Source organism: Ctenopharyngodon idella, chromosome 7 (genome assembly GCF_019924925.1).
Source record: "Ctenopharyngodon idella isolate HZGC_01 chromosome 7, HZGC01, whole genome shotgun sequence".
NCBI lineage: Eukaryota > Metazoa > Chordata > Actinopteri > Cypriniformes > Xenocyprididae > Ctenopharyngodon > Ctenopharyngodon idella.
Window position 1 is genome coordinate 37,679,471 of NC_067226.1, and position 15,515 is coordinate 37,694,985.

Genomic DNA, 15,515 nt, shown 5'->3' on the forward strand with positions numbered 1-15,515 from the left:
CCGCATTCGACAAACTCAGAAAAGCCTTCTGCACTGCTTCCATCCTCACTCATCCCGACTCTGAGCTCCCTTTCATCATGGAGGTGGACGCCTCCACCACAGGTGTGGGAGCAGTGCTGTCGCAATACCACGGAGAGCCTTCCTCTACTCCACCCTTGTGCTTACTACTCCCGGAAGCTTTCCCCAGCAGGAGCGGAACTATGACACTTTGGAAACCGGGAGTTACTTGCCATCAAACTGGTGTTGGAAGAATGGAGGCATTGGCTGGAGGGCGCCCAACACCCCTTTACAGTCATCACAGATCATAAAAACCTGGAATATCTTTGTAATGCTAAAAGACTTAACCCTCTGCAAGCTTGCTGGGCCCTCTTCACACGTTTCCAGTTTACCATCACGAATCGACCTGGAGAGAAGAACATCAAGGCAGACTCACTCTCACGTATCCATGCTCCCGAAGAACCGTCAACATCTGAACCCTACCGTCTCCAACTCCCCACAAGGTACCGCATTCACCCCTCCTTCCACGTTTCCCTCCTTAAACCTGTGTCTCCCTCCTCCGCAGAACCCAACAAGCCGCCAGTACCACCTCCTCCTGAAGTCATTGAAGAGCCTCAAATCTATCAATGCGGCAACTCAGTCACCAACCCAGTCACCACCGTCACCACTCACCACATTCACCAGATCTCAAACACCTGATTACTGATTCCTTGCACCTGTCAGCGATTACCGGTCAGCCCTATATAACTGCACTCTTCCTGTTCACTCACTGTCTGGTCTCAGCCTTACCTTGTTGTGTTCCCGGATCAACTTACCTGCGTTATACTTACCTGTTGTTCCTACTGGCCGTCTTAGTTCTCTTCAGCTCCTGCTCTCCATTGTCTCCACGCTCTTCAGCTACTGGATCTCCTGAAAAAGAAACAGACTTCATCACTCACAGATAAGCTACACCAAGACATTCCCTCTCCCAGCCTGCTTACCTGGACTGCTTTCACTGCTGTGTTGTTGATCATCTCAGTTCAATAAACCTGCTGTTTATATCACTTACCTCTGTTTTCCTCGTCTATCTGCAGACAGACGCAAAAATATACAAAGGAGTTTTATTAGTGTATTTCTTAAAAGAGTGCATTGTATGCTTTAAAAATTTGTTGAATCTTAGACTTTTATATACTAATCCTAAATTTAAATTAAATTGATTTTATTAAAAATATATTAATGTACTAGTTATAAGTACATTTTTCCAACTGTGGTACTTAAGTACACTTAATATAAATGCACTAATTAGCACTAACACTTAAATTGATTTTAAGTGTAATCCGATAAAGTAAACCAAATATAAAGAAGTGTATTATTGTAATGAAGGGTCGGCAGAATGGGGATCCATTTGCAGCTTTATAAGATTAAACACCAAGGCAGACAGGGGCAAAGGCGAAGACATAAACAGGAACAGGCAATGGTCGAGGCAGGCGGCAGACAAACAGTAACGGGTCACAGGCAGAGATCAGGGCAGGCGGCAAGCAAACACAGTCCAGTAAACAGGCACAGTTCAGGGCAGGCAGCAGAGAATCACAACGGGTAAACAGTCCAACAGTAACAGAATAAACAATCCACAGGAAAACGCTCAGAAATGATCACCGGGGCAAATCAAGACTTCGCGGTGAGTGTGTGTGTGTGTGTGTGTGTGTGTGTGCGGCTTAAATAGTGTGAGCGTGATGGGGTGCAGGTGTGTGCGCAATCAGTCCCAGGAATGAGGGCCTATGGGAAACGTAGTCCGAATGGGAACAGTCAATATTCGGGTGATGGCTCCCTCCGGTGGTGCGGAGGAGGAGGCGAGGGAGCCACATTCGTGACAATTATAAGTGCATTACTTAAAATTGTGCTATGAACGCTTTACATAAAATTTTAGTGGATTTTTCTATTTTAAAGGATTTTCATGAAAAATAAAACATGCAGGTTAAATGTGTACTAAGATTCACAATTTAACAGTAAGTATACTTTTAGCATAAAGTACTTAAAGTGCTATATTTTATATATTTTAATAAAAAGTGGAAACTAGTGCTAAAAGAGGAAAAAAGTGCTACTAATGACATACTAATAGTGTACTTGATTGTACTTGTCATGGTTCGCAGGTTCACTGGTTTACTCTGTCTCTCTGTGAGTATGTGCAAAGCCACTAGATGTGTATGTTTAATGAAAAAAAAAAAAAAAAAAAAAAAGTATTCTTTCTATTGCTGCTAGTTTAGTCATGTTTTGTAATGATTTATGATTCTGCTGTGTAAAACAATATATATAATTAATGAATTAAATATGTATTAAATTACAATGAAGTTTAGTGTACTCTTAAATGTGCTTTAATGCGCCCTGCAGGGAACTTTGCAGCTAATAGAGATATCTGCTTAGTAAAGCACATTCCACAAACAATGCAGTCCTACTGTACATTTACTAGATATAACACCAAATATAGAACATTTATTCACAAGACCAGCGCACTGATCCACAAGAAACCGATTAACGTAACTGTAACTGACTGTCATAAAACTTTGAACGGTGGACACTGACGTCACTGCCATTACACGATAAGGTGAGAGGTGCCGCACGTAATCCAAGTTAGTCGTTACGCTTTCTTCAGTTGTAAGAGATACAGACCCTCTCATCTCCCTATAATAATCTCTTGTATGTGTTAATGCTGATGAGCTGATCAGTGTCAGCTGGGGCTCATCAGCGTCGCTATTTAATGTCTGTGCATTCTGTGTTGTCAGATCGTTGGTGTGTTCATGCAGTTTAAGTTCTGGCTGTATTTGAGTCTCTCGTTCCTCGTTCCTGTTCTGGATATTTCCTGTCGAGACATTTTTGGATTACCTGTTGGATTCTTGTCAGAGGACTGGTTTGTCTATTGCAGTCTCTACGCTACCAAGAAATACTTTGCCATCTGCACCCATGACGTCTGACCCTTGCTATCATTCCTGCTGCTATTTTTCTTAATAAACTGATATTTGCTGCATTCGCTATTGAATCCTCCTTATATCACGTGAAAGTACTATTTAAAGACACCATTAACATGTAGTTAAGTATATCATATAAAGGGAATATTAACATAGTTACAATACATTTGAAATTAATGTTACGTTATAAATACAATTTGTATATATTTATCATATTATTCTTATATTTTAAATAATTCATAAGTATATTTTCTATGTCTGATAAGTATATTTAAAAATATATGAAAGATGGGTTCAAGTGTACTACAAGTGGTAACTAAATACTTTTTTAATACAGAGCTAGTATGTTAAAAGCACATTTTAGTTCATATTCATGGTGTCTCAAAATAGCACAGTTCAGTACACTTAGATGTTCTTAATATACTAAAAATTCTTCTTAGCACTTCTAAAGATAATCTTAAGTACAAAATTAGTGCACGAAAATAGAGCACTTTAAGTACATTATGGAAGTGTACTGAAATAAAGTGTATTTTAATGCACTTTTTTCCCACCTGGGTACATCTTTCAGATTACACTAATTCCTTTTTCCTTTTCCAGCAAAACTCTGAACATACAGGCCATGAATGTGCATTTTTTTTTTAAAAAAATTACGTATGTAAGAGAAATGTGTCCTAGTGCTTGTAAAAAAACAAAAAACTGTAATATGGCTACATAGATGATTTTTGAAAGTAAATGTCCTCAAAACACACCACCATTTTAAACAGACTCACATACCATGCATACTTTGACAACTAATGCACAATAAAAATATTCCGTTCACAAGTGAGACTTGAGTTCAAAGGTAAGACTTTTTTTTCCCCATCATATTTCATTTTATTTAGCAGGAGTAAAATAGATGGTATACTACTGACAGTCTCTCAATGAACTCACCGATTACTAAACATCTGGAAACTACAAACTCAGAGCCCCGCCAAAAGAAAGTCCACCGCAATAATTCATTCAAGTGGGAAAAAAAGGGGAAAAAAAAAAACAGATGTGCTTCCCACGTCCTGACAGCAGAAAGGTGAATGTTACAGAGGTCTGAGTCTTTCTCATTTAGTTTCTGGGAAAGCAAGCCGAGAGCCGGATGAGCTCATGTTTTCACCTCCTGCTCGACTGAGCGCGCTGAGGGTTCGAGGAGGCCACGGTGCGTCTGTCACAGCTCAGCATGATTGGCTGAGACATGCTCTTTTAAAACACTTTGACTGCATTGTTGAGGAATGAACTTTGCTCTGGGTTTAAGAAAGTCTAAACTGAAGTTCTGCCACCAAATACGAGCTCACGTCTCATGAATGAGAGCTGGTATCAAAAGAGAGGGAGAGAGTAAAAAGTGCTGGCTCTACTTAAAATTACCCAATTACAACAAAATCAAGTTAGAGAAATATATAATTTAGCTTGGCCAAGCTAGAACTGCATTTTATTGCATTTTCTTATTGGTGAGAGTTTATGTAACCAGAGACTTTTTTGGTCATGTTTTGAAATTCAGCTCAACCAGTAATCAGCTGCTGATTTCTTAAAGGCTGGTTCTTTTTCATAATATGTTAAGTTCAAAGAATAAGTTCATGGGGGAGTGGAGGGTGGGTGGAGCCAAGGGGAAGCCAGGAGCAGGGGGAGTCAGAATTTTATCTAGAGACTAGCCAGGACGAGGCCCCAGGGCAGAGTCGAAGGCAGGAGGAGCCATGGTGTAGATGACTTGATGGTAGGCAACACCCCTGGGGATGACTGACGGAGATGCAGCAACAGGTGATGGAGACCCAGGTGGAGCCAACGAGCCCACGTGAAACCGATGATACTGGAGGCCGAGGTGGAGCCGCTGCGACGAGCATCAGAGAGCCGGAATACCAGAGAACAGAGGCTAAGCCGGTAGGACCGAGGACGACGGTGGAGCCGGGGGGAAGGCGAGATGGAGCAGGTGCAGGCAGGTCGACGTCTGACCAAGGTGGAGCCAGAGGGATGAGGGAGCCCAGAGAAGCTATATGGCTGATGGTTTCCGGTGGAGCCGAGGGAGGGAGGAGCAAAGGTGGAGCTGAAGTGTGAAAAGGCTGAGGTGGTGCGATGGGCACAGAGGCTATAGGTGCAACCAGGAGATCCTCTGTGCTGGGTGAAGCTGATGGCCTGAAGGCACTGGGCAGGTCTTTACAGCACATGGGAGCTGCAGAGGGCCTGAAGGACATCAGCGAAGGTGGGGCAGAGGAACTGGCTGTTTGAGGAGGTGGGAGAGATTTTAAAACTGTGAGAGACCACAGACATAATGACAGTTTTAACCGATTTTTTGCATTATAATCCTCTGAACGCACACGCTAGATGATTTGACCAGACTGCGAGACCACACACCTGGGTTGCGTTCAGCCCCAACAAAATGTTGCAAAAAGGGTGATGCATTGAACACCCTGTTCTGATGACACAAGAGTTGCAACTATGGCAGCTGAGAAGGCCGTTCTTTGTGTTCTTTTTGAAGAATTGATATGCTATATTTTTACTATAAAACTCTTATGAAAAATGTCTTCTAATATCTTCAATTGTTGCGTATATACCGAGCTTGAGCGGACACATTTGTAAACGACTTTACTTGGACCCATTGTGCGAGCTGTCTCTTTAATACTGTGTGGTTTATATACATGTTGTTGCTGATTGGCCTGACATTTTTGACAGACCCACCAAAAAAAAAAAAAAAAAACGTATCTCAAACCCTGTTGCACACCACTGCCTTTGAAACATGTTGTTCAACCCGGAAACCGTAGCAAAATGTTGAGTAGCGGTTTGAGCTTAAACATGCCCCTATTGATTGCGAGAACCATTTCACAGTGACACGAGATCTCATGGAGACTCGCAGGATCTCCTGGGCTGCGTTCCAGTTCGTTTTTTTATGCCCTTCACTCGCTAACTTCCCTTAGTCTCGTTGACTCGGATGTATGTCATTGCTTACGTTGCATGAGTGCCCACTACTGGCGGAACCCTTGCAATGGGCTGAATTGGAACGTTTGATCGTTTGAGGAGCCCTTGATCACTTGGAATCCGCTATGGAGTTGATTTATTTTATTTTTTTGTTTGTCCCATATGAAATTGTTTAATGCAGCGTTCTATATGTATATAGGTGTGTTTGGGTTTGTGCGTGTCTAAAAGTGGAGTGGAACGCAGCCCTGGAGCACATTCTGTTTTACAGTGAAAAACAAAGTAGAAAAACAAGAATATGGGTGATCTTTTTTCTCAATACTTCACTTTCGTGGCAAGTTTGTGGCTGCCAAGTTTCAACTAAGGAAGCACGCAACATCTGGTAGGTGACGCTCGCTCACTCTCATTGGCTATCGTGGGTATCACGTCAGAGTTAGTCTGATCAAGAGTGGTAAACTTCAATATTTTGATATGTTTGATATTTACGTTTTGAGATCGGGGTGCTCCATCTCAATTGGGAGCAGTTAAATAATCGTAATGACACCACGCATTAGAGAATTTTGTGGACAAAAAATTAATAACTTTTTTAATAAAAAAAACCCAAAACAAAACAAAATAACTGTTTCTATGTGAATATTGTAAAATGTAATTTTATTCCTGTGAACAAAGTTTAATTTTCAGCATCATTGCATCAGTCTTTAGTGTCACATGATCCTTCAGAAATCATTCTAATATGCTGATTTGCTGCTCAGGACACATTTCTAATTATTATCAATGTTGAAAACAATTGTGCTGTTGTTAAAAAAAAAAGGTGTTCATATTTTTGTAGAAACTGTGGTACATTTATTCTTTTAGGATACTTTTGATGAGTAGAAAGTTCAAAAGAACAGCGTTTATTGAATTCTTTTGTAACATTATGTCTTTACTGCCACTTTTGATCAATTTAATGCACACTTTCTAAAAAAAAAGTTTTAATTTCTTTAAAAAAAAAAAAAAAAAAAAAAAACACCCCACTGACCCCAAACTGTGGAATTTAGCCAAAAAAAAAAAAAAAAAACCCCTGTCTATGCAGCCAGCTCACTAGGTTTTGGAGCAGCATCTCTCATTTCAAACAAATAAAAACTTTATAATGGACTCCAGAGCGAAGTGAGACATTTTGATGCATATTCCTCGTTAGAAAATGCAGTGATTAATGATCTGGCCTATGAAACACAAGTACCCAAAGGAGGAAATACGCTTTTTTATTGTGAGTGTGTCCAGGTGGGAATAACATTCCACATCTGTACGGAGAAACCAAACACCAGCACATTTAGGAATCCGAGCGTAAGTAAAGCAGCTGTTCGCGGTGTTATTTTTGATGTAGAAGTAATTCAATCATTTGCAGTGGAACACCAGGTTTCATAATCAATGCCTTTGCTTATGAAACTGTCTGGAAGGGACTTTGACAACTGTGAAGAGTTGCTGAAATGCTGGATGACATCATTAGGCGCCGACTATAACGGGCGATGACATCATCAACACACATTCTTGGTTACCACACATTTGTTCTGTTGTGTGACTTGAAAGCCAGATCTAATTTCCTATCAGATCGTTCACTTCAGACCGCAGAAAAGTCAAATAAACCATCAAATGCCTGACTGGTGATTATGTGCTGCGTAACTAGCTAGACGATTCATGTAAATGTGAGATCTAAACCAGTGGGAACTTTGGTTAAGTCTCAGCTTTTTGCTGTGAATGAAGCAGGTTGTTCAAGGTAAACTGCATTTATACTCACTTATACAACCTACATCATACAAATACTTATTAAATGTTTCAGTAGTGTATGTGTGATGGAAAGTTTACTATGTTCTTTCACTTTTACAGAGTAAAAGATAATTGTGTACAGGTTATTGATTTTATTTGTTGTATCCTTACTTTAATTATTAATGAATTTAAAATTCAGATATTGAATAACTGTAAAATGTTTTCTGTCAGTGTTATTGGCTTATGTGCAGACATTTTTTATTGAACACATAAATATTTAAGTAGTAATTTTGAGTAATGTTTACTATTTTTAAAGATAAATAAGACTAGTATTTGCTTTTCATTTATGGCCTATATGTGTTTCCCACATAACATATAATGTTATGGGTGAGACTTTAGTTTAATTCTCACTATTAACTTGCTTATTAGCATGCATATTACTAGGATATTGGCTGTTTATTGGTACTTATAAAGCACATATTATTCTACATGACCATATTCTACATTTCTTAATCCTACCCAATAAGTAAACTCAACAACTACCTTACTAACTATTAATAAGCATTAATTAGGAGTTTATTGAGGCAAAAGTCATAGTTAATGGTTAGTTAATAGTGAGAATTGGACCCAAATCTAAAATGTGGCCAATATAATAAGGTACTCACTATTAAGTAGTTGCTTTTTAGCATGCATATTACTAGCATATTGGCTGTTTAGTAGTATTACTGCCTTATTCTACATGAACATGTTCTACAACTAACAGACCATTATTGTGGTCCTAAGCCATAACTAAGAGTTTTCTTTCTTTTAATAAACTCCTAATTACTGCTTATTGATAGTAAGGCAGTTGTTGTACATGAATTACAATCTTAATATGCTTTGCTCAGTATGAGCCTTAAAAGACAGTATACCACAAGTTAATAAGTGTCAAACTACTAGTCAATTAGTTATGAGCAAGACCTCACTTTAGAATGGGGAACATATACAGACTTAGAAAGACTTAATTTAGAGTTAATTGGACACTATTATGACTTGTAATTCTGTGTTGTTCCATCCATCCATCCATCCATCCATCCATCCATCAATTCATCCAAAAGGACTTCAGTGAATGTAGCATTAAAAGCATGAATCGAAATATCAATCTGCCTTTTCACCAAAACCGAACTGAACAAAACCAGAAACATTCACATGGTCCGTCACATATTTGTTTATTACAAATCATTGAGGTTACTCTAAAACGTCTTCGCTGACCATAATGATCCTGAATCAATTTCATCAAGTCGCCCGTCTGTGTGGTCGCCCTCTAATTGCTTTCAAGCATCTTGCGGCATTCAGGGTCTTCGGCCCTCAGATGCACGGAGCCATTACGCCCCCCAGAAGCTTTTAGCGCTTGACAACTGACATTAATTATAGCACTTAGTGGAGTTTTTAATTACACTCAATTATGGCTCTGGCGTAATAACTGATAGGTAGATTGATATTCTGATAGATTGGTGAGAACATCCTTTTGTGCACGTTCCAAAATTAACACAGTAATTATTGTGTTTCTGTGGATGAAGAAATGGAAGTGGTTCGGCACAGAGGAAGGAATGGCCAAGGGAATGCCATCAGATCCAGTCTGACCTCTCAGAGATATTTGTGTATCTGGAACAATTTTTTTTTTTTGCTCCAGTTGGACTCAAGATTTAAGTGGCTTTACTGTAAAAGCTCTTCAACTAGATAAACCAAATGCAAATTTGAGGGGGACAAACATAACATCTTAGAACTTTCATTACACTGACCCCAAAAAACACTGACATCCAGCAGTTGTTGGGTTTTAGAGCCATGCTAAAATATATGATATAACATCTATTAAGCCATTTCACTACGCAGACCCTCACAGCTAATCTTTATTTTGGTTGCATAGCAACCCTTGGGAATAAGAAGTGCACTTAACTGTATTGAATGTTCACTTATAGTGTACTTCAAATCATAAAAGTATGTTCTTGCAGATAATATAATATTAAAGAAATAAAAGGCTGCTTAAGTGTATTTAAAGAGTGTATACTATAATAACTGTTTCTTAACACCCTTAAGTTTTTAAAGAGTGCATTTTGTAATGTCAGATTAAAAGTTTTACTTTAAAGTATATTTTAAATCACTGTTTTAATGATAGTTTGTTGTGTTTTTAAGTAGTACACTTATTTTGATGTGTTGACTAACATACGAAAGCAGATGTAAAGTACTTATAATTTTAAATAGTGTGTAGTGTTATTTAATATTACATTTAAAGTTAATATGTTTTAAATGTACTAAATTGCAACTTCATCATTACAAATGTGTTATAAAATTATTCAAATACTGTGTACAACATACAGGTTTCAGTAAAAAAGACATTACATTATATTTCACTTTGCCATAAATGTTTGTCAGTACATTTTAATCATATTTCAAAGACATAATAGAAGCAATTATGTAATTACATATAAAGATGTACAAGTCCTACTTAAGTGGGTGAAAAAAGCACTAAAGTTAACAGCTAATTGCATGTACTATAAATTTAAACTATAATACATTTGTGATGTGATCTGCGAAAACTCATCACATAGTGAAATTTTACCTATCACTGAAAACGTTCCATCGTGACATCAGAAGGGTTTTCCCAGATCACATCACATTTCTTTTTCTATTATCCTATGATTTACTCACCCTTAATCCATCCTAGGTATATATGACTATCTTCTTTCAGACAAACGCAATTGGATTTTATATATATATATATATATATATATCCTGGCTCTTCCAATAATTGTTTCGAATGGCACTCGAGATTTTGAAGCTCAAAAAAGTAATCCACAAGGCTCCAGGGGGTTAATAAAGGCCAAACGGTTCAAACAAATAGGGCTGGGCAACAAACTTAAGCTCCTCTTCTCTTATTTCAAAATCCTCCAACATTTCTCTTTAAAAATTTGTGACCACAGTGTTTTGTTTTGCTCTATCCTCTGTGCTTCCGTGTTCGTCAATACGTTGAGTCGGAGGTCACTCTTCCACCCGGATATTTTTTAATAAAACATTGATTGTGTTTGTCTGAAAGAAGATAGTCATTTGCACCTAAGATGGCTTGAGGGTAAGTAAATCATGGGATAATTTCCATTTTTGGTTGAACTATCCCTTTAAGAATATTTCCATAATAAGTACTCTTTTTAAAAGTATGCTGAAGTGTTCTTTTTCGGTTATACAACTCGATGTTCTAGTGAAAAGATAGTACTTAATGAATTTGGTTAACTATGTTTTAATAAATATTTGTGCACTTATGGACTCTAGCACAGACAACCAGCACAAAAGAAAGTTGATTGTCCATGAAATATCCAGCGCTGGAGTCCCAAACCTCATAAGCCGTGTGCTGGAATAACACTCAATATTATAACAGAAACACAGCGCTGAACACACACATACATGATCGACTGATTGCTCCCAGACAGAGTTTCCACAGAGGGAAACTATGAAGTCATGTTCACCGGAATTATATTATTCCACGTCTAAATTGCATCCTATTTTTCAACATTATTTGACATGCTGTGTTTCCTGTGCAAACAAATGTTCCCACAACATAAACACGCTCAGAGTGAGATCATTTCAAAAGAACATGCTTAAAAATATCATCTCATTTTATCTTCTATAACCATAAACCAAGATCTGTAAACAAGAATTCAGCACTAACATGCCAAAATAGAACCAAATACCAAATATCTGAAGACTGTTTTCTGAAAGTGATTGGAACTTAATGTTCTAGCATTTTATTGAAGCAGTGAGAAATCTTGATATACCATGGTATTTTCATGGAAATCCAAAGAATATCATGGTAATATGTCCTAAACACCATGGTAATTCATGGCAAACACCATTTTGAATTGTGCTTAATTGTGCTGAATATGCACAAGTAGTGTACTTCAAATCTTAAAAGTATTAAAACCCCTTTAAATTAGGGTAGTTAACAGACTCTTAATTTGAAAAGAAAAAAAAAATGTAGTAACAAATATGATTGATAACTAATTGTGATGATGAATAAATACTGAAATATACATGTTGTGACGAAGAGATAAAGAATAGTTTTGTCATAAAATGTACTTGGTTACGAACGTAACCTCAGTTCCCTGAGATACGGAACGAGTACTGCAAATGGGGAACAACTCCTTTTTTCTTCGATACTGAAGCCTTTTTCAATAACGCAGTGTAACTGCACGGCCAGTGGTTCAAACTGGAAAAATTTTGAACCAATGACGGCACAGCGGAGCTGCGCGAGCCTATGGCGATGCAGCGCGCGCCAAAGCCTGACAAAATGGGCGGGGCGTCTGGCTATATAAGCGAGCATTTCGCCATAGGATTTCAGGTCATTCAACTGAAGCGACGACACTGAGTCGTGGAGTCCTGTGGCACGGCAATAAACGCAGTACTCATTCCGTATCTCAGGGAACCGAGGTTACGTCCATAACCGAGTACGTTCCCTTTCGATACTTCACTTATACTGCGTATGGGGAACGAATACAATCCCGCCATGCCATGGGAGGGAACGTCTGAACCTATCTTGGACACAGGGGGGTCCAGAGGATAAGTAAGGAGGCCGAAGCCGTCGAGCCCTTTATGTTACACATGCTAAGGAGGGAGGTGGCTCCCTCCAGTAAATGAGTATGACTGATGGGGGCTTACTACAGGCCGTCAAATCATACTGAGAGAACCCGGGCGTGTAACGCCAGAACGTCCAGGTTATAGAACCTGACAAAAGTGGACGGCGAGGACCAGCCGGCCGCCTCACAGATGTCTTTGATAGAGACACCACTAGACCAGGCCCACGAGGAGGCCATGCCTTTAGTGGAGTGGGCTCGTACTCCTATGGGGCAATCTAGGCCCATAGATGAGTAGCATAGAGCAATAGCATTGACTATCCAACGTGAAAGTCGTTGCTTTGTGACCGGAAGCCCCTTGGTGCGGCCACCAAAGCAAACGAAGAGCTGGTCAGACTGCTGAAATGGCTTTGACCGCTCGATGTAGGTCCTCAATGCCCTAACTGGGCAGAGTAAATCCAACTCTTGCTCATCCGCCGAGGGAGGTAGCGCCGAGAGGGAAATGACCTGTGCTCTGAACGGAGTCGAGAGCACTTTTGGGACGTAGCCATGCCTGGGTTTCAGGACGACCTTTGAGTCATTGGGCCCAAATTCAAGGCATGCAGGGCTTACAGAGAGGGGGGATTTAACCTCCTAGAACCTCTCAAGAAATGTACAACGAGGCTGTTTCGTCCCACCGACTGGCCAGCAATAGGTGCGTGAAACGCTGCTATGGCTGCTACGTACACCTTGAGTGTGGAAGAAGTAAGACCCTTGTCCAGACGCTCCTGGAGAAATGATATGTCACACTCAACAGGGTCTTCGTTTCGAGCTGCACACCAGTCGATGAAGACTGACCATTTCTGGGCGTAGAGGTGTCTATTAGACGGGGCTTTCGCCTGAGAAATGGTATTCAGCACGTCCCCTGGGAGGTTTACAGGCTCCCATCGAGGGACCACAGGTGCAGAGCCCAGATCTCTGGCTGGGGGTGCCAAATCGTCCTGTTCACCTGAGAGAGGAGGTCCCGTCTCAGGGGGATCAGCCACGGGCTTTCGTCGAAAGCCTGAACAGCTCTGAGGGCTAAGGTTGTTCCTCCAGAGTGGGGCCACCAGGAGGACTTTGTGTTTGTCTTCCCTGATTGGTCTGATGACCTGAGGGATCAGAGCGATCGGGGGAAAAGCATAAAGGAGGAGGCTGGGCTAGTCGTGGGCCAGTGCATCTCTGTCCTCCGAGAATAAGATTGGGCAATAAGAGTTGTCTTCTGAGGCGAAGAGGTCGACCTCTGCCCTCCCGAAGATCTCCCAGATTCTGAGAATCGTCTGGGGGTGGAGCATCCACTCGTCCAAGGGGACATTGCTCCGAGATAGCACGTCTGCTCCCAGATTCAGTTTGCCCGGTATGTGCGATGCTCTTAGTGATCGCAGTCTGGGCAGGGCCCATTCCAAGAGCTGCTTTGCAAGAGCACAAAGGCATCTCGATGAAAGCCCGCCCTGGCGATTTATGTAGGATACCATTGTCATGCTCTTTGCAAGAGGCCGAGCTGCAGAACCGGGGAGGCGGAAGCCATCAGCCCTAGCATCCTCTGGAAAAACTTCAGAGGAAGACGAGTTCTGATCCTGACTGAAGGCCAGAGCGCACTCTGGCGAGACCGTTGCCCTCATTTGGGCTGAGTCGAAAACTGCACCCAGGAGCGAGATACGTTGGCTAGGGAGCAGTGAGCTCTTGGCAAAATTTACCCTGAGTCCAAGGTACTCCAAGTGGCTGAGGAGCACGGATCTGTGGTGTGTTAGCTCATCCTGCAACTGGGCCAATATGAGCCAGTCGTCCAGGTAATTCAAGACACAGATTCCCATCTGTCTCAGAGGGGAAAGCGCCGCATCCATGTACTTCGTAAAAGTGCGAGGAGCTAGGGACAGCCCGAAGGAGAAGGACTTTATATTGGTAAGCCACTCCCTCAAATGCGAATCTCAAGAATCGTCTGTGATGGGGGGCTATCTGGATGTGAAAGTACGTGTCTTTCAGGTCCAGTGAGAAGAACCAGTCCCCGGGGCAAATCTGCGTGAGAATCTGCTTCAACGTTAACATCCTGAACTTCCGTCTCATGAGGGAGCGGTTCAGGAGTCTGAGGTCGAGGATGGGTCTGAGACCACCATCCTTTTTGGGGACAAGGAAATATCAGCTGTAAAAACCCGATTTGCTTTCTGAGGGAGGGACTATCTCTATGGCTCCCTTTCCCAACAGAGCCATCACTTCGGTGCGAAGGACATGAGCGTCGTCTGCTTTTACCAAAGTGGGAACCACTCCACTGAAGCGCGGGGGTCTTCGGGCGAACTGCAGTGAGTATCATTGATTTATTATCCCCAACACCCAGCTTGACACTCCGGGGATGGCCTGCCAAGCCTCGGCCCGCGTGACAAGGGGTTGGATTAAGTCGGTTGCAGGCCGCTGTGTTGGGGCCTGTGCACCGACGAGTGTGGAAGAGGAAATTTGCTCTCTTTTTGAAAATGTATGTTTTTTAATTTGTTCGCCATGAGAATGGCATTTGGCGCGGGCGCAACAACAGTGGGCCCAGGGCGCAAAACAAACATTTTGTCCCCTGCACCCGGAACTGAACGGGGTGGCGGGGGAACTAGATGAGGCAGCTTTGGGGGTGGTCCGGCCGCAGCGGGACTTTGTCCCCTCCTCTTCCTTCCTAACAGATTAGGAAGACTTTGGAGGCGTCGGGTCCAGCGTAATCCTAGGCCGGGGTCCCTGACGTCTCGGGAAAGACGGGGCGCTTAGAGGAGCGAGATCGCTCATGTTGCTCCTTAGGGGGCGCTGCCTGGGAGGCAGAGGGCGCATGTTGCTCTGCTGCTGAGTCGGCGTAGGCCTGGGGCGACTTGAGGCAGTGGCTGAGCTGGAGTGCTTAGGCAGGAAGTGTCGCATGGCTTGGGACGACTTCTGTGCGGTGAGGGCAGAGGTGAGCAGCCACTGCCTCATCCAGGGGTGGCATCTGCTCGTAGCCCTTCACCTGAGAGCCGTCCATGGTGGTGAGAGCTGAAGAGGCGGTAGTACGTAAGCAAGCCGAGTAGGGGATGCGCCACGACTTGGTCAGCTCATTGTGGACTTCTGGGAAGAACGGTGCAGAGAGCTGGCGAGGGGCCTGGCGGCGTCCCGGCAGGAACCATTCGTCCAGTCTGCTACGCGTTGGCTCTTCAGGGGGTGTCTATTCGAGGTCCAGTTCCTCGACAGCCTTGGAGAGGACGTGGAATAATTCGGCATCCATACCTGCCCTGGTGTCGATGGGCTCCAGAGACGGCAGGTGGGCGGGGTCTTCAGAGTC